General features: G+C 43.1%; 1 long non-coding RNA gene across 1 annotated transcript; it reads right to left on the bottom strand.

Annotated features, from left to right (window-relative positions):
- Nucleotides 1–15,707: 15,707 nt before the first annotated feature.
- On the bottom strand, nucleotides 15,708–16,948 carry LOC123367628. The gene is made up of 3 exons (XR_006578569.1): nucleotides 16,826–16,948; nucleotides 16,203–16,255; nucleotides 15,708–16,005 (listed from the first exon to the last, which is right to left on the bottom strand). It is a non-coding gene; the product is annotated as an uncharacterized LOC123367628 (long non-coding RNA).
- Between the last annotated feature and the right edge of the window lie 2,690 nt (nucleotides 16,949–19,638).

Below are 19,638 nucleotides of genomic sequence, written 5' to 3'. Positions count from 1 at the left end.
ATGGAAAGTTTGAAGGTGGAATATGAAGTCTTTCTGAGGAGGAGGAAGACAGGTCCTTGTTTACACCTACCTGGTGAGTTGCACTGGTTTAACTAAATCAGTTTAAGTAACGGCAATGACAAAGAAACATTAGTCAAAAGCAATGTTCCCTCTAACTTTTTACATCCATGTGCGGAATTAATTTTGTTATGTGCACCAATGTGGAGGTGATGTGTGGTGGGAGGGGGCAGAGGGTTGGGATGAGGGGGTGGGATGAGGGCTTTGGCTGGGGGTGTGGGCTCTGGGGTGAGGCCAGGGATGAGGGATTTGGGGTGCAGGAGGGGGCTCAATGCTAGGGCAGAGGGCTTGGGTACAGGGGCGGGTGAGGGCTCTGGCTGGGGATGCAGGCTCTGGGATGGGGCTGGGGATGAGGGATTTGGGTGCAGACTCCCCCCAGCCCTCTCTCACTGCAGCAGCTCAGGGAACACACCTCTCCCCATCGCAGCAACTCCAGCGGGGCTGGGGGAAAGGCACATCTCCCCGCTGTGCACCTGCATGGCCCTTAATAGCCTGGAGCTTAGAGGGAACTTAGGTCAAAAGAAAAATTTTCAAATCAGGGTGCATTTTAATAACCTATAACTCAAAAGTTGATTGGCTGATTTTCTTCAGTTTTTGCAGCTGCAGTCTCCTTTGTCTTTACATGTATGTGGCGATTTTCAGACTAAACCATTTTCCAAGTCAAGGTTATGAGGTGGGCAGGAGGAATACCATGTTATCATGGAAGCTGGTTTCAGTCTTAACTATGGATAAGCTACTGCCTCTCCATGACATCCTAACATCTTGCCAAAGTATACAAGAAATAAAATAAAATCACTGCCTATAATGGTATGCTTGTAAAACTTAGTATAATATTCTGTTTACTTGCCTCAGAAATATTAAACATAATAGATCTACATCTCAAACCATTTTCCCTGAAATACCAAGACAAAATCTGAACTTCACAGTGTGCCTGAAAGATTAACAAATGGAGGTTGTGATGCCTCAAGAGAGGAGTGAGTTCCAGTGCTAGCTGGAGGCCCAATGATCATTGTGAGTTCTTGATGGTCTTCTGAAGAAGAATCTTTCATTTCAAATGCTATAAAGACTGATTTTCTATTGAAGCAATAAAATGATCTTTAAAACCATATCCCAGAGGAAGGAAAATGGTTGTTTATAATATGAAATGGTAGTTAGCTAGTAGATATGCATTATCAAAAAAGACAATGATGGCTGTGAAGAATATTTGTTCAGCCTTTCCAGTAGCGTGAAGCTGTAAAATGTGACTGAATAATGAGGAAAATAGTTGATGATCTAAAATTAGCTACTGCATTATATTTTCATGAGACTCTCCTTCGCTCTATAGTATCAGAGGGGTAGCTGTGTTAGTCTGGATCTGTAAAAGCAGCAAAGAGTCCTGTGGCACCTTATAGACTAACAGACGGATTGGAGTATAACTATACTTCGCTGTATAGTTAAACTTGGGGCCAAATCTTATAGTCCTTAATCTCATTGTGGCAATGGGAGTTCTCCTGAATCAAGACTGAAGGATCTGGCCCATAGTTCTAGAACCTACTTTTCCCTTTGGTCAGGGTTTCTCTGACAGCCCTAAAAGACAATGACTCCCACTATGCTTTCATTTATTACTCCCATTCATTTCCTGCTCTGAAGGCATTTCCCCATATTAACCTTAACCTAAAGTAATAATAATAGTAGAGGGTTGCTGATTCAGAAAAGCACTTAAGCACATGCTTAAAGTTAAGAATGATTATCTAGTAGTTGGAACAGGGGACTGGGAGTCAGGGCATCATTTCCATCTCCTACCAGTTCAGTGGGTGACCTTGAGCAAAGCATTTAACCTTTCTGTGGCATCATTTTCCCATACGTAAACTGGGAAATGTTAAAAGGTTCACATTCTGTGGAAAGGAGACTGCAATAAAATAAAAATTAAGTTTGGAGAGGGCAGAGAGACAGGCACTTTGGTACACAATTTACATTAGATCTGAATTAAGTTTGTTTTTTCCTGAAAGCTGCAATATACAGGAAAAAACAAACTTAATTCAGATCTAATGTAAATTGTATTCTCATACTCTAAGTAATAGAATCATTGAATCGTAGGACTTGAAGGGACCTAGAGAGGTCATCTAGTCCAGTCCCCTGCACTCATGGCAGGACTAAGGTTTCCTAAACTTGGAACGCCGCTTGTGTAGGGAAAGCCCCCGGCAGGACGGGCCGATTTGTTTACCTGCTGTGTCTGCAGGTCCGGCCGATCACGGCTCCCACTGGCCGCGGTTCGCTGCTCCAGGCCAATGGGAGCTGCTGGAAGCAGCAGCCAGTACGTCCCTCAGCCAGTGCCGCTTCCTGCAGCTCCCATTGGCCTGGAGCAGTGAACCACAGCCAGTGGGAGCCGTGATCGGCCAGACCTGCGGACGCAGCAGGTAAACAAACCAGCCCGGCCTGCCGGGGGCTTTTCCTACACAAGCGGCATCCCATGTTTGGGAAACACTGATCTAGACCATCCCTGACAGGTGTTTGTCTAACCTGCTCTTAAAAATCTCCAGTGATGGAAATTCCACAACCTCCCTAGTCAATTTATTTCAGTGCTTAACTACCCTGATAGTTAGGAAGCTTTTCCCTAATGTCCAACCGTAACTGCCCTTGCTGCAATGTAAGCCCATTGCTTTAAGTCCTATCCTCAGAGGTTAATGAGAACAATCTACCACCCACCTCCTTGTAACAACCTTTTATGTACTTGAAAACTGTTATCATGTCCCCTCTCAGTGTTCTCTTTTCTAGACTAAACAAACCCATTTTTTTCCTATCTTCCCTCATAGGTCATGTTTTCTAGACCTTTAATCATTTTTGTTGCTCTTCTCTGGACTTTGTCCAATTTGTCCACATCTTTCCTGAAATGTGGCACTCAGAACTGGACAAAATAGTCCAGTTGAGGCCTAATCAGTGCCAAGTAGAGCAGAAGAATTACTTTTCGTGTCTTGCTTACAACACTCCTGCTAATATATCCCAGAATCATGTTTGCTTTTTTTTTTGCTATAGTGTTACACTGTTGACTTATATTTAGCTTGTGATCCACTATCACCCCCAGATTCCTTTCCGCAGTACTCCTTTCTAGGCAGTCATTTCCTATTTTGTATGTGTGCAACTGATTGTTCCTTTCTAAGTAGAGTACTTTGCATTTGTCCTTATTGAATTTTATCATATTTACTTCAGACCATTTCTCCAGTTTGTCCAGATCATTTTGAATTTTAATCCTATCCTCCAAAGCATTTGCAATCTCTCTGAGCTTGGTATCATCTGCAAACTTTATAAGTGTACTCTCTATGCCATTGTCTAAATCATTAATGATGATATTGAACAGAACCTCCAGACCCAGAACTGATCCCTGCAGGACCCCACTTGATATGCCCTTCCATCTTGACTGTGAACCACAGATTACTACTAGCTGGGAATGGTTTTCCAACCAGTTATCACCCACTTTATAGTAGCTCCATCTAGGTTATATTTCCCTAGTTTGTTTATGAGAAGGTCATGCGAGACAGTATCCAAAGTCTTAATAAATTCAAGATATATACCGTAACACCTACTGCTTCCCCCATATCCACAAGACCTGTTAGCCTCTCAAAGAAAGCTATTAGGTTGTTTTGACATGATTTGTTCTTGACAAATTCATGCTGACTGTTACTTACTATCTTCTAGGTATTTGCAAATTGATTGCTTAATTATTTGCTCCATTATTTTTCTGGATACTGAATTTAAGATGACTGGTCTGTAATTCCCCGGGTTGTCCTTATTTCCCTTTTTATAGATTGGCACTATATTTGCTCTTTTCCAGTCCTCTGGAATCTTTTCCGTCTTCCAATAGGCTTAAAGTTTGTCATACTTTCCTGCTTATATATGAAAAAAATCATCTTTCATTATCATGGACAATTATCAGATAACATGTTCAAATGACGGATATTTTTAAAAGTTAATTTGCGTTCTAGACAGTAAGGGTGCAGTCCTGACCCCACTGAAGCCAAGGGAAGTGATACTGTGCTACAGCACAGAGGAGTTGAAAGGGATGGGGAAAGCAGGGGGCTACCATGCTTTTGAACCATCTTTGTGTCCTCCCAATCCTGGGCTGTTCTGGGAGAGGCCACTGGCATATTTTAGAAAGTCCAGGGCTGTCCTGCATGTCGGAGCGCTGCCCAGAATCTCTGCAGTGCAGCCTTGATGCGACCCTCTCATGCCCAGCTCTGCCCCAACATGCCCCCATATCAGGGCTTGCAAGGTGTCCTCACAAGACAACCTTAACACTGTCTCTACAGTGTCTCTGCTGACCAGATATGGGGCTTTTAGGGCCCTTATACCAGACCTAAAAGGGCAAAAGCAGTTTGGAGGACCTCACTTTAGGAGTTTTGCCATTGACTTCAGTGGGACCTGGACTTCAACAAAGTGTTTGCAGGATCAGGCCCTAATTTCTTCCATTTTGATCTTTACACTGAATATTGCAAGGTTATAATTTACTGTGCTGTCTTGCAAGAATGCCGTCCTGAATACATATGCTTACTAATTTTTTCCAGGAAATTGAAAACACATTTATTATGCATATGGAAATTAGCATGACAACTATGTAGTAAGAATAGATTGTAACTGTAATTGGATATTAGTTTTGTGGCTTTAAAAAAAAGAAACTACAATTATAATCCATTCTATGCAAAATGAAATACAAAATCTGCTAATGTTTAGTTTACAGGTATGTTTGTGCCTTTAGAGTGATATTCTCTTCTGTTTGGTCTTGGTCTAATATATATCACATCAAAATTGTTAAAATTAGTATCCTGATTAACTGTTGCCTACTGACAGTCTTGTCTGATAAGCAAAATTGCTAGCAAGATCCAGATTTTTTTAATATTACAGTGTCAGCAATGAAACTAGAAAACAATATGGTGAACAATTTATATAAGTAATATATTCATTGGATTTTTATGGATTTTGCTTCACCTCTTCCTAGGAGGGGAGAGTACCCTATTCCTCTTATAGCAAATTAACATGTACTCGTATTCTGTCTGGCCACAGTTGAGCAAGGATTATGGCATGTTGTCCTTTGCTTTGACCCTACAAAAGCCCTTCTGCTCCCCAGGTCTTGGCCTCTAGATGGAAATGGATTTTGGGGGTGGCCAATATCTGAATTACTGCTCCTCTCCTTACTACATAATCCATGGGCCAATCTAGTATGAGTTAATGCAGACTGACCACAAAAACCTTGCTTGGTTTTCCCTTCTGTGGGTACAATACTGGGAGACAGGAACTCCTGAGTTCTAATGTCATCTCTGATACTACTGGTATCCTTTATGGCCTTGGGCAAGAGATAGCTAGAAGTAATCTGCAGGCAGTCTCTGAGTTTGCACTTGAGTGGCACTGGCTTCTATATCGCTGTCTTTTCTGAGGGGAGTGGAGGGGGAAAACCAAAATTCAGAGGGCCAAATTCTCTCCCTTATTCTGGTCTCTTTTCACTGCTCCTTCATGCAAATGGGTCAGAATTGAGCCTTATCTAGCCAGCTGAGAATTCTCCTGGTGTGCTTAGCCTCTTATTTCACTGCCTCTTACCAGTGTCTGGCGACATGCAGGGGATAGAAGGAGGCATGTCTGAAGGGTTATTGCAGTTTGGCTGTTCTCAACTGGTGGACAGACTTTGTTGGTCCTTTACTGGTTGGCATGAGTTACAGCAGCCTGGAGGCCATCCTAACTTGTGCCAGGGCTCGGGACAAGCCAGGCAGAGAATCAAGGAGCCCCCAATACCTTTGCTGCAATAGAGAATGGCTCAGTGAATCCGAACTCAGAGTTTCTCCAATCCATGGTTGGGAATTACCCACATGAGGGAGTACTTAGAGAGGGCTTACCAGGTAGGTAGATCTTGTTAGATAAGGAATAAAGTGCGGAGAGGTGAAAAGACTGATGTTTAAAGCAAAAATGATTGAGTAACATGTAGAGATTCAGTTGGAAAAAAATAAGGCTAAAAGGAGACAATAACCACATTATTCAAGCTGGGATGGGGATAGAGGTTGGATCCAGTGAAAAAAAGGTGTGATTCATTCCTCCTTGAAACAGTCCAAAGTTTCATGTAAAAAGATAAAAAACATCAAGACATGAATTACATCAGTGTAGTGTCCCTTGCTCAAGAACAGAGCTAGAGAAGAGTACATAGTGTGTAATTACAACACCAATTAAGAATACAGTATATGTATATAGATATTTCCCAGCTGTGCAGCTGTAGTTAAGTATCTGTCAACATACCCACTAATTTATATATGATATGTAAATTAATATGTCCTTATGTCATGCCTATTTCTGTATGCATAGACAAAGTGTGTATGCATATCTATGCACACATAGATAGGTATGATATAAGCACATGTTCATTCAGAGCATTTTAATATGGTAAAAATACTGTGCCAAAAATGTGCACCATCTGTTTTCAATCAAAATAGCCTATTATAGAGGAGGGGAGTGTTGTCTGATGATTAGAGCAGGGGATTAATCCAGGACTCCTGGATTCCACTCCTGACTCTTCCAGGACATGCTGTGTGGTTTAGGGCAAGCCACTCAATCTCTGTGCCTCAATTTCCCCATTCGTGAAATGGAGCTAATAGCATTTAGCGACTCCCAGGGATGTTATGAGGGAAGGCTTAGGTCATTTATGTTTGTTGAGATCCTTGTATCTCAAACAGGATAGAATTGAAAAGTGCTATTCACATCAGTAAATAAAATGAGATGAATATATATGCTAAGTCATATGGGGGACTAATTTTCACAGTGATTAATGCTACATCTCCCACTAAAGTAATGGGAAATCAGGGTGCTCAGCAAACTGAAAGTCTGGCCAATACAATGCAGCAAATTTCCTCAAGCTTTGGAGCCAGGCCCCAGTGGGGGACATGGGCACCATCTGAATGGAGCCTGAAATTCCAACCCCTGATTTGAAAAAGGAGAATGCAAATGGCTGCAGGGGATTTTCTTTCACATTCCCTTTGGTGAAATCCTGGGCCCCATCAAAGTAAATGGCAAAACTCCCATTGATGGCAGCAGGGCCATGATTACACCCCAGCTCGAGTCTCTCTCTCATGAAAGCAGCAAGGCTGCTGGGATTTGATCAGCATTTCCCTTGCAGTAACTACTCATAGAGCCCTGGGGCCAGGTGTAGCACCAGCACTGAGAGCAGGGAAAGTGTCTCTTCCTCTTTTCTCCATGCGCCTCTGCTGGTGCCCAGCCAGGATGGAACTTCTAAAGAGAAGAAAATGTGGAGAAGGATGAGGAGGCAGCAGCACCAGCAGGTAAGAGGGGCAGAACCAAGGGACGGGCAGAAGGGGAAGCAGCTGGAGAGTTTAGATGTGGAACAGAGAGCTCAGGACGGGGGTGTAATGCGAAGCAAGGACAGAATGGGAAGGGTTCTTCCAGCTCCCAGCCAAGCACCTCCCCAAAGCTCCAAAGTCCCTCTGTTCCTCAACAACCCTCCCAGGCTCTCTCTTCCCAATGCAGGTTGCCCATGACTCCCTCAGCCCCGCCCCCACCTCCATGTATCTGTGGAATGTGAGGGATAGCACCCACAGATCATACCCCTGCCCCACAGAGATAAATCAGATCAGAGGCTGTTTTCATGTGGTGAGAAATGTCTTGCATAGAATTGCACAAAACATGGCAGCTCTGGGGTTCAGTGGATGAGAGGGGAAGAAATACACTGTACTTCTGGCTTTCTCGGGCTGCACATAGAAATCATGCATGCTGACCAGTGTTGATATATTTTAGATACTTTAGTATTCTAGTGTTTCATTACTAGTTGATACATATATGAATATGTATGTAAATCTAACCCATTTTCTGTAGCACACCATCAGATACAGCCTGAGCTAATTTGTTTTGCTGGCAGTGGGTCATGATGATAAAATGTTTGATAGCCACTGCTCTTCAGAGGGTGTCTATGTATTTTTACTGTTTTATTATTTGTTTTAAGTGTGGCCCCAGCAGTATGCTAAGAATATAACTATGAGTACTTAGAGAGAGAGAGAGGCCTATTATTGTTTATCTTTGCGTGGATTGGTACAGTTTCATGAGTGTTTTAAACAAGGACAATCCATAGAAATATGGATCTGTTAGCTGTTGCATGTTTACAGTACATATAGTTTTGCCTTGGATAAAAGCATTTCTTGTAACATGGAGCATTGAGACTGTGTAACTGAAGGCTATGTTGGAGAGAAAGAATAATTGATTTGGACACAATTTGTGGGAATTGTACTCCCACTTCTGACAACATAAAAAACATTGACACCCTCTGGCTTTAGTGAAAATACCTGCTCTTTGGATCCCATCAATTTCAGAGGGAGAATGTTCTTAGCAACTATTCATGAGCAGCTAGAATGTGCTTTGCAAGCCTATAGTCTTTCTTAGAATTTGCTAGACTTTCCAATAATAGAAAAGCTCTATCATGTATACACATCACATTCACTTTCAAATGACCTGACTCAGAATGCTGAAGGTTACAGATTTGCTGGCCAGGGAAAGTCACTAATATGAAACATTTATTTTTCTTCAGTTCCAGGACCTTTGATGAGTTTAATTCTTTTAAAAAGAGATAAAATTACCTGCCAGAATGAGGCAATGTGTTGCTTTTAATTTCAGTGATGGCAAAGCAGGTCTTAAACAATTTTTTTAATGTAAACATTTATGTAATAATAATGAAAGGGGCCATATTAATAACATTGGAAATTGAACTCCTCTATCACCAAAGTAGGTATTATTGTAATATGCTGGATTTATGTGTGTGATTACATTGTCCTCTAGTGTCAAGTTCACAGAAAGGATAATGACCGTCTCCTAGTGACACATACACCAGATCTTCTTTAGGTCAGTTGAGGGAATCCTGTGTTTTGAAAACTAAGGGACCAGGGTTTTGGATCCAACTCTATGTGTGTACGAGAGAGAGGAGAGGGACACATAGGAATTGTATCAGTTCTCTGGACCATATAGATTCATTCCCTAGAACAACTTGGGAAGTAAATTTACACACACATCAACATGTCCTACTGCAGTGGTTCTCAACCGGGGTAGGCATACCCCTTGGGGTACGCAGAGGTCTTCCAGGGGGTTCATCAACTCATCTAACTATTTGCCTAGTTTTACAACAGACTACATAAAAAGAATTAGTGAAGTCAGTACAAACTAAAATTTCATACACACAATGACGTATTAATACTGTTGTATATACTATACACTGAAATTTAAGTACAGTATTTATATTCAGATTGATTTATAACTATATGGTAAAAGTGAGAAAGTAAGCAATTTTGCAGTAATAGTGTGCTGTGACACTTTTGTATTTTTATGACTGATTTTGTAAGCAAGTAGTTTTTAAGTGAGGTCAAACTTGGGGATACACAAGACAAATCAGACTCCTGAAAGGGGCACAGTAGTCTGGAAAGGTTGAGAGCCACTGTCCTATTGTATTTGGACCACCTCTAGTGGAGGGATGTGATTTCTATGGGCCATTCATTTCTTTATCTCTCTATTGAGACTCCCTTCAGAGATGCCAGAAAATGTCAGTTGTGTTGGTTTGGTTTTGTGGACATTTGTCCACTAGGAACAGGACTGAGATCACCAAACTCATTGGACATAGACCAGTAACAGTTTTCATCTACTATTGTTATTTGCTTACGACTGGGCTGCAGTTGAATTAGTGACCTGAAGATGAAAGGCTCTGCGTGTTCTTTTCCTTTAAAACCGAGGCTGATCTCCGTAATAATTCTCACACTATATGATTTTCTCCCTTGCCCCTCCCTTAAAAACCAAAATTGTTAAGCAGTTTGTTGAAATCGTAGTGATCTGAGGCAGTTATAATTAAAGGGATTTCTGTTTTGTAATATCTTTTCACTATGTGCAGAAATTACTCCTAGCAATGTCAAGAAAGACCAGACGACTTTGTCACATTCAAACAAACCATAGGAAGAAGAGGAAAAAATACAAGTTAGCGTATACAAGTTGTTTGTTCAAATTATTTGTGGGTGGGTGGGGGGGTATATATATTATATAAAATATTGTTGAATGTGTGTGTATACACACACACACACACACATACAACAATATTTTTTGTAAAGTAATGAAAACGTATGGACATTCCTAGTTTACAGTTTTAAGATATCATTACTGAGATATGTAATCTGTACTTACATAGTTATAGTAGATCTCAAAAGAAGGGCAGATGTTCAGCCTGGTGTTTTATACACATATATACTGCACTAGTTGTATTTGTTTACACTAAAGTGAACATTCACATGTGTGGGCTAAATGACACAATGACATGAACTACCTGACTAAATCTGAATGTCAAGATGTCCTTCGAACACAATGAATGATATGATTTGAACACAATTGTGATATGCCATAATATATTTTTATCAGGAATTGAATCGGACTAGTATATGTTGGCATGGCATATGGACTTTTTTATTCTAGACCCTCCTCCATTCCATATTTGAGCAGAGCAAGAAAGTGAATTGATAAGATCTGTGCAGCACATATCTCTTGCCAATGTTACTTTACTGTTTTTGTTCACACCTGGGGCAGAATAGCAGGCATAGAGGCAATGCTAAGGTCTGTGGGTATAGCAAAGGCAATAGCCTGAGACTGTTGGTGTCCCTTCAACCTCAAAGATAGTTAGCATCTGTGTGCCTTGTCTGATAGATTCTTACTTGTGGATAATTATCCACCTTCATCTTTCACTGTATATTAATTTCCTTAGCCTCTGGACTGTGACAAACAACCCAGGTAAGACTAGCAAAGACCTGCATATATATGTCAGATGCAAGAGGTTTGCTATTATTACAAAGACGATGGAACAATGTGTGATTAAATGTCTGAACATTCCAAACCACAGCCTTCCTAAATGTCTCATTCTTCCAAGTCTGATGGGGATCCAGATGCAAAGGAAATTTTCCAAAAAAAAAAAGCCTTGGCTGTTTAAAACTGCAGAGAATATAATACAGTTTCTGAATTTTTTCTCTGAGAATTTTTTTTTCCCGCCACTGTATTTCATGTATTCAATTTCCTTTTTCCATTTTGTTCACAGTTACCAGGATGTCTATTTTCATAGTCAGGCATTAGAAAACAGTTACTTTTTTCTCACTAATCCTTTAACCCTCACCCAAGCTGTGGGTGGAAGCCAAAGATTAACATGTAATTTTGGATAATTATTCCTTCCTGCCCTCTTCACCCCCCACCCCATACCCACACTCACTCACAGCCCACTGTTTTACTTGTGCCTTTATTAGATTAGCTATACAGAATGAAGTGCTGATGGCTGTTTTCGAACATCATAAAGACACATAGGAATGATTTAAGCCACGTGAGAAAACAGAATTTTGGCTCAGGTAATGGAACACAGAACCTTTTACCTCTATGCATCGGTTTGAATCTAGCCCAGCTCAGTAATAGCTGCAGTGGTTACCAACTGATGGCTGTTTGGTGGCCTACGTGGAAAAAAATGGTGTTCTTAGTCCAGTTTCCAGTGTCCACATCCCATAAACCACAAGACCAAATAACACTGCACCATCATGTGAGGTTCATTGTTGGCAGTCTTGATGCATAAGCCAAGGACTGAATTAGCGTGGTAAAAACCTACCCTTTCAGTGCACCATACCTGCATACCTGTGGTGAAGCAGAAGACATGGGAGAGTTGTAGGGGGCAGGGCCGGCTCCAGGCACCAGCTTATCAAGCAGGTGCTTGGGGTGGCAACTCTGGAGCTGGGCGGCACTTTCAGGTATTCGGCGGCAATTCGGCGGAGGGTCCCTCACTCCTGCTCAGAGCAAAGGACCTCCCGCTGAATTGCCGCAGATCGCGATCGCGGCTTTTGGGGGGCAGGGGGCTGGTTGGGGCGGCAAAATCCTTGGAGCCGGCCATGGTAGGGGGAGCCTAGAGCCAGTGCAGAGGTAAAGGGCCACTCTGTGCAAATGAACAATGCCTCCAGGAGATCCCACGATATCTGTGTATGAAGGGTTTTGGGGGGCTAATTGCCGGCTGGGAGATGTCTGAAAGGAGACTTCTATCTATGCCATTTTATGGTTGATGTTAATTTCCGCTTCAATAAAGTTTAATAATAACCCCTTCCCCCAACACCATGATGGAAGAATTTGGAAGAAACTCTCAGAATGTTCTTTCCTGACATTTCCTACATTTTTGCATGAAGGAGTGATTGGGTCCTGAGATATTACACTAGTCTAAGCCAAAAGATGGACATGAAATGATAAGCACGCACACATAAAGCAAGTACACTAGTGAAGTTAGTGCTCATGAAAGGTATTTGATTCACAGCATGACATGCTGATGTCTTCTGTGCACAGAGCTAGTACGGTAGAAATGTATGCTTCACTAGAATACTCTCCTATTGTGTTCAATCCCTGACTTGCAGATGTCTCCTGTACAGATGTATAGATGCATGAATGGACATACATATGGATGGATCATAGATCATGCTTACCAGGGACCCAATCCAGCATGGTGTGTCAGACCTGTTGCAGTATACTGGTACTCTCAATGCCAAATGATTCCGGAGTTGAGGATGCTCACCACCTTGCGGAAGTAGGCCCCAGAATAAAGCTATAGAATCCTTAGACCAGATCCTCCAGTGTGATGTGGCCACGTTGCATCACTCATCCAGTATAATCTGCCCGTAAATATGAGCTAAGCAGCATGGGGAGGAGTTACAATAGAGCTGACACCAGGTTTTCTTATGTCACATACTTATTTCCTCCTTGCCAGCATAGCAGGAAAAGTGGGTGTCACTGAGGAAAAGGGGCATGTCCTGCATTTTTGGTCCATTGTGGCTATTACATTGTGGCTATTGGTGTAAGGTCATACACAGAGAAACACCAGGATCAAGGGAGAGCTTTGTATCACCTTTGCACAGCATCTCAGCCCTGTGCTCTGTGCATGTTGGCTACACCTGAGGATGTGGCTTCTTGTATACCAGAGGCTCTATAAACACATCCCCCCCAAATCTATAATTGTTCTTTCTCTTTTTTCCCCCAAAAGGACGGAATTTCTTTCCACTTTTTTTGCAGCACTTAAATGTAAAATAAACTATTGATGTTTTTAAGAGTGGCATTCTGCTCCCCAAGGCCAGCTAAATTAAACATAATGTTTCCTCTACATAATGAAGCATCAGCAACAGTAATTTATCAGTATTAACATTGAGTTTATTTCCAGAACTGATATGATAAAATAAGATTAATTTTCAACAAGATTAATATAATTGCCTGTAACATTTTAGCAGATTTTTCCAGGTGATAACACATTTGTAATGTCAAATTATCAGCATAGTTTTAAAATACAGTCACATGATGTTTTCACAAGTACTGAACAACTGGAGATAAGAAATGTAAAATGTCAGTGTTAACATCCGCAGAACAAAGATTCTTTTAAAATGTCATTACACATTCTCTTAAACCAGTGGCTCTCAAACTTTTTTACTGGTGACCCCTTTCACATAGAAAGCCTCTGACTCAGGGCCTGTGCAACGACTAGGCAAACTAGGCGGCCGCCTAGGGCGCCAAGATTTGGGGGCGCCAAAAAGCAGTGCCCAAAATGTCTGGGATGCTCACCCGGCGCCGGCTAAACCTGTAACCCTCTTCCCGCTGCTGTGCGAGGGGGTGCTGCGGCTTTGATCAGCTCCGGCTGGTAAGTGTTGTCATTCCTTCTCCGGCCGCCAGGGGCGCTGCGCTGCTCCCTGCTGCTCTGGCTCTGCCCCAGGGCCCCCACCCCTGCTCAGCCCCACTCTGACCCCACTCCCCTGAGCTCTGCAGCAGGGCCGGGCCAGTACTCATTGGCGGGGGGAAGTGCAGAGACCTGGCCCCAGCTGCACCACTGGTGAGTGCTGGGGGGGGGCTGTTCCCCCCTGCCCTCCAAGCCAGCGCCACCCCCCCCGAGGAGGCCTGGGGTGCCCCTGCTCCCGCCCCCCCCACAGAGGCCTGGGCCACCCCCCCATGGGGGGGGCGCTGCATAGAGCCCCAGAATATCTAGGGACGGCCCTGGTACCCATCACCCTGCCTGCAGCCAGCCCCTGCTGCACCCCCTGTCCTCCCTGAAGCCAGCCCCATACCGCCTGCCCTGCCCGCAGCCAACCCCATGCCCTGCCCGCAGCCAGCCCCTGCTGCACCCCCTTAGCCAGGCCCACACTCCCTGCCCTGCCCGCAGCCAGCACCACACCCCGTCTCCAGCCAACCCCAGACCCCCTGCCCTGCCCGCAGCCAGCCCCACACCCCGTCTCCAGCCAGTCCCACACCCACTGCCCTGCCTCCAGCCAGCCCCACATCCCCTGTCTCCAGCCAGCCCCTGCCGCACCCCTGCCCTGCCCGCAGCCAGCCCCGCACCCCCTGTCTCCAGCCAACCCCGCACCTCATCTCCAACCAGCTCCACATCCCCTGCCCTGCCCGAAGCCAGCCAGCCCCACACCCCCATCTCCAGCCAACCCCTGCCGTACCCCCTAGCCTGAAGCCAGCCAGCCCCGCACTCTCATCTCCAGCCAGCCCCTGCTGCACCCCTGTGCCCAAAGCCAGCCAGCCCCACAGTCTGTCCGGTTATTAATTTATTTTCATTAAATATGTAGATCCCCAGTTTGAGAACCCCTGTCTTAAACTCTTCCAGTAGATCTGGCCACAGAGTCCTTAGTGATACACAGACCCTCAAATTTGTAGGTTTCAGAGTGGTAGCCGTGATAGTCTGTATCAGCAAAAACAACGAGGAATCCTTGTGGCACCTTAGAGACTAACAAATTTATTTGGGCATAAGCTTTCGTGGGCTAGAACTCACCAAGATGAGTTGCTGGCTTGTGTCTGTTACTGTGCACACCATGTTCCATCTACCATTTATTCTGCAAACTCTTTTATGACATTTTTACTACTTGGTAATCTAATCCTGATTTTATGAGTCCTTTTCTCTCTTGCCTTGTTATGGAATCATGCTCCTGCCGGTAATGTAGTTCTTACTCATTTCTCCCAAGAGATGATCACCATTTCAGCTGGATTTCTTACAGGAAGAATATACAAAAAAAAATTGAGATCCATAATAGCGGGTAGCCTTACATTTCATAGGCATTGCTTTCCTTAGGCCACTGTCCTTAGGCCACTGTCATTTACTGCGGGTTCCCAATGACCCATGAGGTTTTCTCCACATATGGTCTCCAGAAATAATCCTCCTACCAATCCCACATTACTGGCATCACAAAAAAGCGAAAAGAAGTTGAGGCATCTTTTTAAGGCACAAGTAATTAAGGGTGTGATCTTGCCAAGTCTAGAGCACCCTGAACTCTAGATGACTTCAGTGCAACTGCAACTCTCAATTCCCATTTTTGTCAATTGACTCTTACTTTCCTCTTACCATACTGATCTGTGTACTTGATAAAAGCCAAATCCTGTTTCTGTGTCAAGCCCATTAATTTGGCTTTGGGTGGATGGATTCTGTAGAGCTGTTGGGCACCTGGCCTGCAGGCGCTTCATGGTCACATACTGGCTTATCAGGGCTATGTTAACTTCAGTGGCTGCTGCACTGTCCTCTCCAGGCAGATCTTTGCTTATCAGATTTGCATAGAAATGGGCAAACCTCGTGGAGTCTGAGATTTTCCTCATCTCTTTTGGTGACCTTTTTCCTGACCTATTTTTGGGGTTTCTGAGTTCACAAACTATTTCCCCCTATAATGTCACCCCATGTGTTTTGTGAGCCATAAGGCAATCTTGTTATTTTTTAAGGGAGACACCCTCCTCACCCCATACCTCTGCCTCCAACAGAAAAAGCTAGGCTTGTACAAATGAGTGCCTTGAAATAGTATATGTACCATGTTCAGCTTTTCAGTAGGGTTTTTCATTCTTCTGCCATTTCAGACTCTATCTGTCACTCTGCCCAATCCCAGCTTTGGTTTTTAGATCCTGCTAAGCTCTTAGTAGAGATGGCTGGAAATAAAAGAAGAGACAGAGGAGCTCAGAAAAGAAGACCATCCAAAATGTAGGATGTAAACAATCGGACATTTATATGGAGAATGTTACCTCTACAGTTACATTAGAAAAGATAAAATATGATTGGAAGGGATATCTCATGCTTCAGAGTGTAAGTTAAGCCAACCTCTAATTGACAGGGCATTATTCCATACCTGTCCTCTTTAGGTTTTCTTGCTCCTTCCTTTGCTGTGGCTGGTACGGGCTACTGTTGAAGAAAGGATATTGGACTATAAGAACCAACCACCGGTCTCACCCAATATGGCAATTCTTATGTTCCTATGTATATAAGATCAGCAGCATTTCAGAGTGAGTTGCACTTTCAAATGCATGGCATTAGAATAGGGTTCAAAAATGAGATTGCTACTCCCTACTACAGAAATGCATTGACATTTGTTTGCCATAGAGAAATGGCTAGTGGCTTATACAATGTAGAAGGTCTCTGAGGTTTTATAGGTGCTGTACTGAACGCTGAATTCCATTATGAAACCTGGAGCAACCAGACTTTTCCACCTTTGTTTTCGTATGAGATTACATAAATAAAAAAGACTTTCTAGATCATCTAGATCATTTGGGTTTCCACAGAAAGAAAAATTAAATGTATAGCCCACAAAAAATACATTTTAAAAGTGTATTTACTTTTTTTAACTTAATGCCATACATGGATTCATTAGAATGTGCTTGCTTTGGAAAAAAAAAACCCAATGTCACTAGGCTGGGCATGCCAATATATTCTTAAAATAGGGAGTTGTTTCCGTAGGCACTTAGCTAGCTTAACTGGAACAATTGCTTCCTTTCTTCCTGTATTTCCGCAGGGCATTTTATAAGTCAGAGCCCTCGGGATTCTATTGACCAGAGCAGGAAACCAGAACGATGTCCATCCCACAAGCTGCAGCCAGATTCTAGGGACAAAGCTGATTAACTCTGGTGAAGCAGTAATGCAAATCCCCTCCCATTTAATTCCCCAGCCCCTCCTCCACATTTTATTATGCTCCCCTGCAGATACAGTCACATCTTACCAGGTCCCATAACACCAACAGCTTTACATTAAGCTTACAGAGCTCTAGGCTGCCAGATTCAGTTCACAGGCTTTTAGGGTGAAATTCCCCCTTGTGCATCGGGACAGCACAAGTCCTGTGCTTCACATAAGTCTATAGAATTTGTGCCAATTTTACCCGTGGCAATCTGCATGCTCGGTCTAAGTTTACTTTGTCATGCTATCTGCCAGATTAATAATATAAATATTTATCAGGTGTGCAGTACTGTGATATTGAACTCAATTTTACATAAAACAGAGCGATACCAAACAACATATTCTGAAAAAATAGGAGGCCTATATTTTGATACTGTCCAGAGGTGATAACCTATGGTAGGTTCCCTGAAGAGATCTGATGTAGTGGAGGGGGTGAGCAGCTAGTAGGCCAGGAGGGACACAGAGCAGCCCAAAGGCTCTGGTGGTGAGGAACCATGCTAAAAGGGCAGGATCTGGACTTCCAGGGGGAGAGCCTTGATGGGTGTTTAAATGAGGAACAAAGAGGGATGAAAGATCAAGCCTGAGGAGGGAAAAGTTGGTTTACATTTCTACTGTTAGTTTGGCATTTTGTTGGGGGATTCCAGGGTGAAAGCCTCATGAGTCCTGGCCCTGAGAGAAGGATGAACCTAGTGAAGCTGTGGGAGATGCCAGATGGCAGTCTATGGTCGAAAGAAGTCCAGGGGGGCAGCAGGAAGAAGTCTGACAGAGCAGACCTTGGCTGCTCATCCATAGATTGGAACCTAGTATAGAGAGTGAGCCTGGGATCCCCTAACAGCCACTGGGGAAGGTGGTGTGAGGCCCATAAGAAAGGCAAAAGGAAGACTGAGAGCCCTGAGAGAAGATCATGGGGACCACAGTGCCCAGCGTTGGGGCTGAAGACCATTTGTAAGGACACTGGACTGTTATTTATTGGGCTCTTGGTTACCCTGAAAGGGGTGGAACTTAAATATAACCTGTCCAGAGGCAGACCACTTTAAGACCAGAGGAGCTGTCGACAGAAGTGCTAGATGAGGAAAGAGCTGCTATGCCAAACCCAGGTGCGAGGGGTGAGCCCGTGGTGAGTCCATCCTGCTACACCCTGTCACAGAGAGTACTTGTCTATAAATAGGGCAGATACTTTGACCTCTTCCCATTTATACATAGGGTCTAAAGCTCTGGAGGTCGGCTACAAATAGAAGTCTGGATAGGAAGGTAGTCAATGCTTTTGGGCCACCAAACAACAAATGAAGATGCCCCTCTCCCCTCCTCTCTCTCGTTTTGCATCAGACTTTTATTCAAACTGCCCTGAAGTACAAACTTGTTTTTTTATCATAGGTTCCCCTCAGTGTAGGTATCTTGGTTTTCAGCAAGTCAACAAAGCTACTAAAGGTTTGTCAGTCATTCATGGATAACCAGATGCTGGAAAAAGGATTGTGTGTCATTTCCCTGAACAAACATTCAGCACATTTATGTGTTTCCTCCCAAGTCTGCTTTTTTTTTAAAGAGTAAATTTAGTACTGATGAAGGTGAGGGCCAGGGGGAAGTATATTTCTATGGGGCTGATAAGGGGCTGTAGAACTTTTCACCTCTGGTTTTCCAGTTCAAACCCAGCCCATGTCTAAGTAGTGAATAAATTGTAGCTACCTAATGGATATGTGGTAGCCTCAGTGAAATGAGTTTGGTGGTTTCATTCTTGTTCCCTATGAACAAGTGTCCCATCTCCCCAAAAGCACCACTAGAATTCACACCTAATTAATCTCTGCAGCGAGACCAAGCAATAAACCAACATGGACTCTGAACTTCCCACTGACAAAGCTTAGCAAAACACAAATTCATCTTCCTCATCCCATCTCTAGAAATATAACTGAGTTATTAAATACATTGTCTGTGACATTCAAAATGATTTCTGTGTAACATCTAGAATGCAAAATGATTCAATGTAATTATTCAGCTCAGAATCAAATGCACCATTTCCCTCCTTTAAAATGCCACTTGTTCTCTACAGATTATTAGCTGGGTTTTAAAATGTACGGTTTGCAAAATTAGGTATATTCTATGGACTGGCTAATGCAATAATGGAATCCTCTATTCTAATGAGAAATTTCTCATTCTCTGCTGGATCTTCAAGGCATGTGTCAGCCATAACACAGAGTCAAGGAGAAAGCAGAGCATAGTTTAAGTGATAGCAGTCTTTGTGAGTATTTCTCCAACACTATATTTTATATACTACAGTGCTTTAAAGTGTTCACATCACAGTGGTTCCAGCCCACGAAGCCTAGAACATCTCAGATGAATGAATCCATGACAGCCTCTAACAGCAAGTGGTGACATAGGAGGGAACTAAAAGTTAAATTCTCTCCTTGGTTACACTAAGTAACTAAGATTCCATCAGTGTAAGTAAGGCCATACTTTGGTTCTAAGGGTTTAAGATGCTTTTATGTATTTAAACAACTCATAATAGTCACTTGAAAGAATTCTACGTGGCAATCCATATTATGGACTTAGGTCTGCTCTTCTGATATGTAAAATAAATATTCTAAAAATTCCTAAACCATTAACATGGGCCACTGTGCATGTGC

Source organism: Mauremys mutica, chromosome 3, assembly GCF_020497125.1.
Source record: "Mauremys mutica isolate MM-2020 ecotype Southern chromosome 3, ASM2049712v1, whole genome shotgun sequence".
NCBI lineage: Eukaryota > Metazoa > Chordata > Testudines > Geoemydidae > Mauremys > Mauremys mutica.
This window is presented reverse-complemented; position numbering and strand designations above follow the sequence as displayed.